The sequence below is a fragment of the Pterocles gutturalis genome, unplaced genomic scaffold, assembly GCF_000699245.1.
Source record: "Pterocles gutturalis isolate BGI_N339 unplaced genomic scaffold, ASM69924v1 scaffold8245, whole genome shotgun sequence".
Lineage (NCBI taxonomy): Eukaryota > Metazoa > Chordata > Aves > Pterocliformes > Pteroclidae > Pterocles > Pterocles gutturalis.
In genome coordinates this window covers 742-9,802 of record NW_010145765.1, presented here as the reverse complement: position 1 = coordinate 9,802, position 9,061 = coordinate 742, and positions in this window count along the sequence as shown.

Below are 9,061 nucleotides of genomic sequence, written 5' to 3'. Positions count from 1 at the left end.
AGCAGCCTCAAGGATCACTCCAGTTTGTAAAAAACAAACAAACAAACAAACAACAACAAAACCCAAACTAAATCTGACCTTTTAACTATTAAACACACCTATTACTTTGCAGTTATTTTGTTAATTGGATTGCCTGCTACTTTGCGTTAAAATTGTGTTCAAAAAGGTATTTGTATTATTACTGCTTTAAAAATTTGGATAAAGTAATGGTTTCCTTCACTAAAATCAGCCCAAATCATCAAAATCAAGTAAGTAACACAGGTTCACAGACTTAGTATGGTGAAGGAAGACATTATCAGATTTCTAAATGACATAGCACATTTCAAAGCAGCAGATGTTTCTAGTCCTGCAAATCCACTTGAACAACATCCTTGTGTCTCACAACAGTATCTGGTATTTACAATACTTACGCTATGGCCAAGTAAAATAAAACTTAATCATAACTAACTAGAATGATGGGAGGATATATTTTAGAGGAATACTTAGGCTCAACTAAAGGAAGAACTAAAAGGGAACTTCTCTCTCAAATAGTATCTTCTATGGGTGATAGTCCCATAGTTTGGTCCACTTGAAATGAGGCTAATGAAACACAAAAAAAAATATGTTAAATGGAACATTCCAGCACTCTAAACGTATGAACTTGAGGAAAAATGGGATTGAGCCTATCAGGTTGACAACATACCACGATGCTTTTATTTGTACTGGATAGTTGCTTTGAGTTCATTATACAAAATATTCAAAAAGACTTCCTCACTGCTAGAGAAATACTCACGTTCCACCTTTTGTCATCTTCATGCCTTAGTGTTGTTGCAACAGCCAAAAGGGGAATTCTGAGAAACTGAAAATCTTAACTAGAAGAGATCAGCAAGTATCTAGGCATCAAGGATGCCTCAGAACTTATAATTATCACTAGACATTTCATTGTCAGTCTGTCACATTACCATTTTAATTTTTCCTGTATTTTCTATAAAACAATCTGAATGCTGAGAAGATCAGGAGTGAAAGCAGCTTCTTTGAATGGCTATCAAAGTTTGGTTTGGCTTGATTTGGTTTGGTGGAGATACAAAAGAGGCAAATAAACTTTTAGATGACAAAACAATTAGTTTCAGGGAATAACTGGCTGTAAAATTCAAGAACTTATTTCTGTGATGCTTAATGAACTTTTGGATTTGTTACACTTTGGTGGCATTGTTTTCCCCTGCTGTATGATTCAAGGGTTTTTGAATCTAAGTAGGAACTAATCTGCCTAAAGGTGCTATCATCACCCAGCACAGGTATTCTGGTAACAAATGAGAACCCCAGTTCATCTTTTTGGACACTTAATTTTATAGGAAGGTTTAGGAAGAATATACTATATATCAATTAAAATTGTATAATGTTACAGCATAGCACTGCCCTCCTATTTATGAACACACTATTACGTACATGAAAGTAAGTGCTTACATCACATACATGCACTTAAAATGGAAAAAAAAAATTAATTAAGAAATGTTTGTTTTCAGGTAATGATTTAGGGGTGCAGTGCAGAACTATCTTATGTAGTGTCTATCAGAGGGCTGTAAAGTTAAAATTGAAAGTACTGAAAGCAGTGGAAGAAATGCTGAAGAGATTTATGCAAAGCAAAGGATAAATTTTCAGCTTTGGTTTGGATGGAGAACAGATGGAGAATCAGTGAAGTAGAGAGATACAAGGCTGTTCTGTTAAGCACAAGCTGTACAGATTTTTGTACAAACAGTGATAAAGGCATGTGGAAAGATAGAAAGAGTTTGTACTAAATGAGTTGAGCAGACAGCAGGCTGCGAAAAGGAGAAAAGCATAGATTGAGAAGCATTCACTGTCCTCCAGAAGTGCTGCTTTATAGGCCCAAAATCAATCAGTTTAGAAAAAGAAGAGTTGTTCAGATCACCTAAATTTCATGAAGGCACTAAGCCCCTTTTTTAGGCTCCATATTTCACCAGCAGAAAAAACCAGGCTCTTCTGGAAGAATAATGAGACTACTGGTGCTAGGTTCCTGTCCAGAGCCACCTAATAAGGGAGTCTGTCTTGTGTAACCAAAACACAGGAAAGCCAGGGAGACCAGGAGCTTGAATTAGAAGTCTGAGCAGAATGACTACACTCAGTATGCCATACCAGTGGAGCTCAGAAGACTAAATGGTGTATGAGCTCCTCCAAAACATTTCCCCTGTGGGGAATAAACAACATACCAGAAAGTCTAAATTTCCATTTTACTTACTCTGCATCTTTATCCAGCACATTTATATGCATCCTAGTATATTTTTAGGAGTTGGTGTATCTTTACTTAAAAGTACAATCTGCTTCAAAGCAAAGTTAAAACTAACCTTACATTTTCTATAATTTTGCTGCTAAGCACGCAGCAGTCTGCTTTACTCTTCATGGTTTCTTGTATTGACCCACTCCTTGGGAAAATGCTAACAACGGAAACTCTGTGTGCCAGGTAGGCTTTTTCTGTTTTGATTTTTGAATGCAGTTTTGTAAGAACAATAATAAAACATTATAAAAATTAAATGCAACAAAGTCAAAGTCAGCTGAAATTCTGCTGGCCAAGCTATGATGCTGACTTTGCACAATGAAATATTACTTTGATGTTCTTCATAGTAGCTAAAAAAGGGAAAGATCACTGCAGGAAGAGTATAGAATAGGCCCTGCATGACCCTCCAGTAGTTCTTCCCTTTTTTCCTCTACTAGTCCAGAATAGTACTATCTATATTCATGTGAAAAATCTTAAATATGCATTTTCTTTAATGTATTTTCAAACGCTGAAATAGTATAAATATTATCATCAAGCCTAACTTTCTTTCCCCTCATTCTCATTTTTATCTGTGTTTTCTCAGCTTGGACAATGCACATATTTTTAGCCATTTTACTTTCAGGTTTTCCTATCTTAACAGAAAAACACAAGCATTGAACCATCTTCCGCATCCAATATGTAGCTGAAGAGTCCTTTTCCCTAACCCAAGCCAGTGCCAATTATTCTTAAGTAACTCCTGATAGACATTTATCTAACCTGTTCTTAAAAAAACAACATATAATACCAGATTGCAATTACGAAACAGTTCAGTCCTTTAGACATGAACTCAGCTGACCTAACGAACTAAGCATGAGAAGTCAGGCGAGGTAAATCCCAGGGGTTATGCAATTTCACACATGAAAGTATGAATTTATTTTCCATTGTCCCACAAAACAGAAATTAACTATGTATCAGTGTTTTATATGTTAATAGTAATTTTGTATGTTTATATAGATGTTAATTATTCAGTATTATGGCTTCCTTTTTCTTACAGACTGAGTCAATTTCACAATCTTTATGTTAAATGCAAACACACTTTGCTGAGACTCAGCACTGCCCTGCTGGTGCTGTTATCTAATGGACAAGTAGAGGACTGCCATTATCTCCCACCTAATGACATTTGGGTGCCTCTCATACGAGTTTCCAAAGTGCCCAGTGCAATTCAGGCTCTGCTTGCAGGGCACCAATACTGCCCTTGAACTTTATCCTTCCCTTTCCTCCTCCATTATTCAACACATACGTGTGTCGGGCAGGCGTGATCAAATGTTTGGAGGCATGTGGTGCCAAAGTTCAGTACTGGCACGGAAAGACTTCCTGCACAGGAGGCGACATTTGCACTGTTGCACAGACTTGCCAGTTAAAACCATTAGTACTTGACAACCCCTGTCCTTTGGCAAGGATCCATCCCACTTGTCAGCAGGCACCGTGATATCTTAACAGACAAGGTAGCACGCAGCCAGGAGAGCAGTACGTCTAAACACCACGGTGTAATACTACACACAGAAATGAACCAAAACTCTAGACAAATGCAAACCGTTAGTTCACTTTAGAGGCAACAGTCACTTCCTTCAAATCAAACATACTTAATAGAAAGGCAGTACAGAAAGACACACTCCACATTATTTTAAAAATTTGTAAAGAATTCCCAATAATGTACTAATTTCAGTAATCAAAAAATAAACTTTTGCCACGTAAGAAAAGCTCTAGTGTTCTAATTAAAATTTAGCTGTGGTATGCTTTTCCAAAGCAATACTGGTGAAAGGCCTTCTCATTCTCCATTGGACCCACGTTCATTCATCCTGCAGTCGCTGGATGGAAATGTATGGACCCCAAAATGTATATGGATCAGAAGACCTACCAGAACACTTTTAAAGTGGATCAGTTTCTCAGTTCAATCTACAACTCAGCTGTACAGCTGTGCCAGCGTAGGGCAGAAGGTATCAAGGTTCTGAAGCCACACCAATGAATTACTAACATGCCCATTGCCATCGTATCTCATACCTTTTATGTATCAGTGAATTCTGTCTCTCAGTAATTAATCAATTTCTTTATAAGTTTAACACTTTGGTGCATTTTACAATAAGGCTGATTGCATTTCGTTACATTCTACCTACCACAGATAGCATAACCAACAATTAAAGAACTAGTCACAATTTGATTGGTAAGTATGATGCTAATTGTTTCCCTTGTTATCCTTCCCTCAGAAACTTAGTTCACCTAAAACTAAGTCAAAGAAGTAAAAAAAAGTATAAGTCAAAATACTGGCTCCACTGCAAATTACTGCCAAAACTCCCACTGAATTTCAAACAAGTCACGATTTCACACTCAGTTTGTAAATATTCTTATGCTCATGTAACTTGTATACAGGTGTCATCTCTGTCTCCATGTCTACCTTTCCTCATTAACATTTTATTTAGATATGGAAAATATTGTTATCAACACAAAATGCAGCTATACTGACTTTTGACTGATAAACTGTTATCTCAAAACACTTGTATCTGTTAATAGCATAAAAGAAAACTGCACATGATAACAGTGTGCCTGAAATGCAGGATTAACCTAAGAAGTGGCAAAGATGAAAGTGGTGCTTTTGCAGATTAGTTACATAAAAGGCAAATAGAAAATGCAACAGTAGGAGATAAAAGTATCTAGGACTGAAGTGTTTACTGGCACAAGGAAGGGTTTTCACAGCAAGATTATAGAGGAGAAGGAGAAAAGGTGTCTATATATGGTGGCACAAGTAAAAGGAAACTCCACATGCCTACGAGAAAGACTAGGATTTGAACAATCTCTCTCATGTGAAATTGTTAAATATCTGTAAGGATGGGATTTGTATATTAGCTTGGTTCTGTAACCGCAGTTACAAGGATGTGTAATTTAAAAGAAGATATTATCTGTTCTGAAGAGGTATGCCTGAAAATGTCCTTGGAAAGTTTATTCCAAAGGAACACCGTCATATCAAAAATTCTTATTTATAATATAATTGGCTCAGCCAAACCAATTTTAAAACAGAAAGACTCTCAAAAAGCTATCTTATTTTTAATATACATGACGTGATTTTGGTTTTGCATGTTATTTATGGCACACAACAAACCGTGTGACTAATCAGGAGACTACTTTTTACCTCCTGGCACTTTCACAGCAGTGCAAGTACGTTAGTTTGACATACAGCTTCATGCTACTGGACTGGAAGGTCCATTTTCCTGCCCCAAAGCAGACATTATGACTATTCACAGTTTATGTCCTTTGTCTTTAGCAGCTGTCTGTTAAATACTTGAAACCTGTTATGTCCATTACGTCTCCCTTCAGTCTTCTCTAAGCAATACTACTCCTTCGGTTCCTCTCACAGACATCCACTGTCTATCCAATGTCCTATGCTACAATTCAATATCTCAAACTACAGCAGAGTTAGTCGAATTAAGATGAATGACTCCTGTGTGAGTTTCCTACATTGCCCATGCTTTCTTCCCAGTGTAGATAACAATCAGCTGTTTGAAACTTAATTTAGACAACAGCCTGCATCTCCTTTGTCTCTGCGACAACCAGCAGTGCTGGACCTGCTGAAGTCCAACCTTCTACAGTGGGCTTCAGGAGATGTGAAGTGGTCACTGTCAAACTGTTACTCGTTACCACACTGTTACTGCGGTAGCTACTGCTGCAGAGAAAAGCAGTGATTCCCACTCACTTTGTCACTGTCCCAATCCCCAAAATTTTCACCAATCCTCTCCATTCCTCAAAGCCTGGAGCCACAAGGAACCCCCTGCAAGACCTTGTGCTATAGAGCACAAAATTCAGTTTTGCCTGCGCTATGGAAACACTGTGACCCCTTCTGGCTTTCCTCAGACAAGTAGAGCAGACAAGATCCTCGTGTCTCACATGCAATGATCCTGTTCACACATCACACAACAATGTCTGCCTTCTTGTAACAGCACGATATTGACTCAGACTTAGGTAATCTTCTGCAAAATTGCTCATCTTGTATTATCTTTATTACTAATCACCTCCCAAAATTAAGAAGAAATATTTTTAATAACAAAAAGTAGACAAAACATCTGTACCTTTTAACTACTGATCTTGGGCTTTACCACATCATATTTTAGGGGTCTAAATTACATGACAGTGCCTCATTAAGTTTTCTCATTAAGAAATATGATGATGAGATCAACTTGCTCATCTACTGAAATTAAATATCTATCTTTTTAATTATGCTTATACAGTTAACAGGAAGTATCTTTAAATTATTATTTTCCCTTATAACATTATGTTCCTTGAATGTGTACATATTCAATAAAAGCAAAGAACAAAATCTATGGAATGGATAAAGAATAACTCTATAGCATGTCTCCCCATCACATCTATTTCACCTTCCTTCCCTGCCATTCTTTTCCTCTAGCAGGTACTCATAACTCTTCTTTCTCAGACTATATTTTTATTAATGTTGTGCTTCAAACTGATTTGAAAAGCAGATGCCCAAATAATACAACAAATTAAGTTACGAGAACGCAAATCTGTTCTGAGTGCAGGGACTGAGAACAGACTTGTGAGACTGTTCAGTGTTTAAGGACAAGCGTGACTCAATGTACGCCCATATTTTAAAAAGACAAAATGCATGGTTTAAATGAGCATGACCATAGGAAACTATGTCTATAATTTCATCTTTTTAAACACTTTTCCTTGCATAATTTCATTGCCCCACTTTCTACCTTATGTACATCTCCTGAGGGGTTCTGCATCATTTAAATCCCTGAAGGAACAGATGCATCAGCTATATCAGCAGTAAACAGCTTGACAAGGCTGGAAAAAAAGAAGAAAGAAAACAAGAGATGTTTATTTGCATTACACCTACTGAGAAATAGCTGCTGTGGCTATGCACATCATGGTGGTGTGACTAGCCACGGCTAGTGGCTGCTGGCCAAGCAGCCTACAGCAATTTTCATGCTGTTCTGCGTCGCAAAATAACCAGCCTGTGGTTATTCAAATAAGATACACACTGTTGAGCATGGAAATAAACATCTAGGTGCAATAATAACTACCTACATGCCTCCTGGCACTCTGGAAAGCTGAGACAATTCCAGCCAAATCAAAATATTATACAACTGACCATATTTTAGAGATTTACAAATAACTGCAAGTGTTGGTGATATCTTCAGTTCATTTGTAGAACTCATCTAGCATTTATACATGTCAGACAACCTACATGATGAAAATAAAAGTCTTTAAAATACTTGCTTGTATAATTATAGGCATAGGAAGGAAAAAATAAACATTGAATGTGAAAATACCTTCCGAGGTATTCTTAAATTGTGGCCTCTCCACCGGATTAAACAATTTTTAAATGCTTATTTCTGTATATTAATATGGATTGTCAATTTAGGTTTATAAGAAGAGAGAAAAATATGAACTCATTAGTGTTAAACAAGACTCTTTGTGAGATTACAGGAATATAATGATACTCGGCAAACTTGTTACTGGCTAGTAAAGCCCTCTGGTGGCTAACTCCTCCTTAAGCACAAGGGGAAGAGCTCAGCAGCTGACTTTCAGGTGCCGGGCACTGAATGAAGAAAGCACTGCACGCCCAGCCTCACTGCTGAAATGTCCCTAAAAGTTTCTTATTTATACGTGGCTTGACAGCACTTTCAAAACACATCACCATCGATCTAAAAAAATCACAGAGCATATCATTAGTGCCTTAGGAGGTGTATCTTTTGGTCTCTGTTATTTGTTAACCAGAAGAGAATGAGATTGAAAGCACAGGCTCCGTCTTACCCTCTGCAATGCACAGGGCCAGGCACCTTCTATGCCAGGAACTGCTGCAATATCAGGTTGTGTTCAAGCGCACACAGTCCTGTAGAGAGAAGGGAGCTGAACTGGTAAATGTACCACACTTACAGCCCTTACCAACCCACCAGCTGTGACACAGGCATAGGCAAGAGAGCAGAAATTCCTAGGGCTGTTCTGTTCTTACAATGATACTAAGTGTGCACTTCCCAGAGCTGCTTATCTTTCTAAATTAAAACTGTAACCTTGGAAATCTGATCATTATCTCAAATCTGGTTTTATTTATTTATTTATTTACTACAAGTGCCTGAAGCTGGCAGAAAGACTTTCTAAATGAAAACTGTAACCTTGGAAATCTGTTCATTATCTCAAATCTGGTTTTATTTATTTATTTACTTACTACAATGCACAGCATCAAGTGCCTGAAGCTGGTAGAAAGACTCTCTTTCATTTCAAAAACACTACAGTTCAAACAAATCCTCTCCTCCACCTCTAACCATCCCTGGCTCCATCCCACGGCCACTTCTCCTTTGTTGAACAAGCTTCCAAAGAAAGCCAGAAACTAACTACTTTCAGTTTGAATGGTGAGAATTTCTCTTCCACAAACCTTGTCCTGTATAATCACATAAGAATTCTTATTCCTTACAGTCTTCTCCAACACACTAACCTCTCTTCCAGCAGCTCGCAGGTACTCTGTCAGGTATATAACGGTCAAATTATGTTGAGTTTTTTTGGATAGAGACGGTACATGGAATTCTACCTTTATGTCACAGATACATTGATATCCTCACCTATAGTGCATTACAGGCCGTTGAATTTAATCTTAAATCCATTTATGGAGCTCAGAAATCTGTCTGTTAATGAGGCAAAATCTCCATTTAAATAATATGGTCCAGAAAGTCACGAAGTTTTAATTTGAACATGTATGTAGTAGATCTGCTCAGCTGGCAGTTTGTTCCAGTGTTCAATCAAACT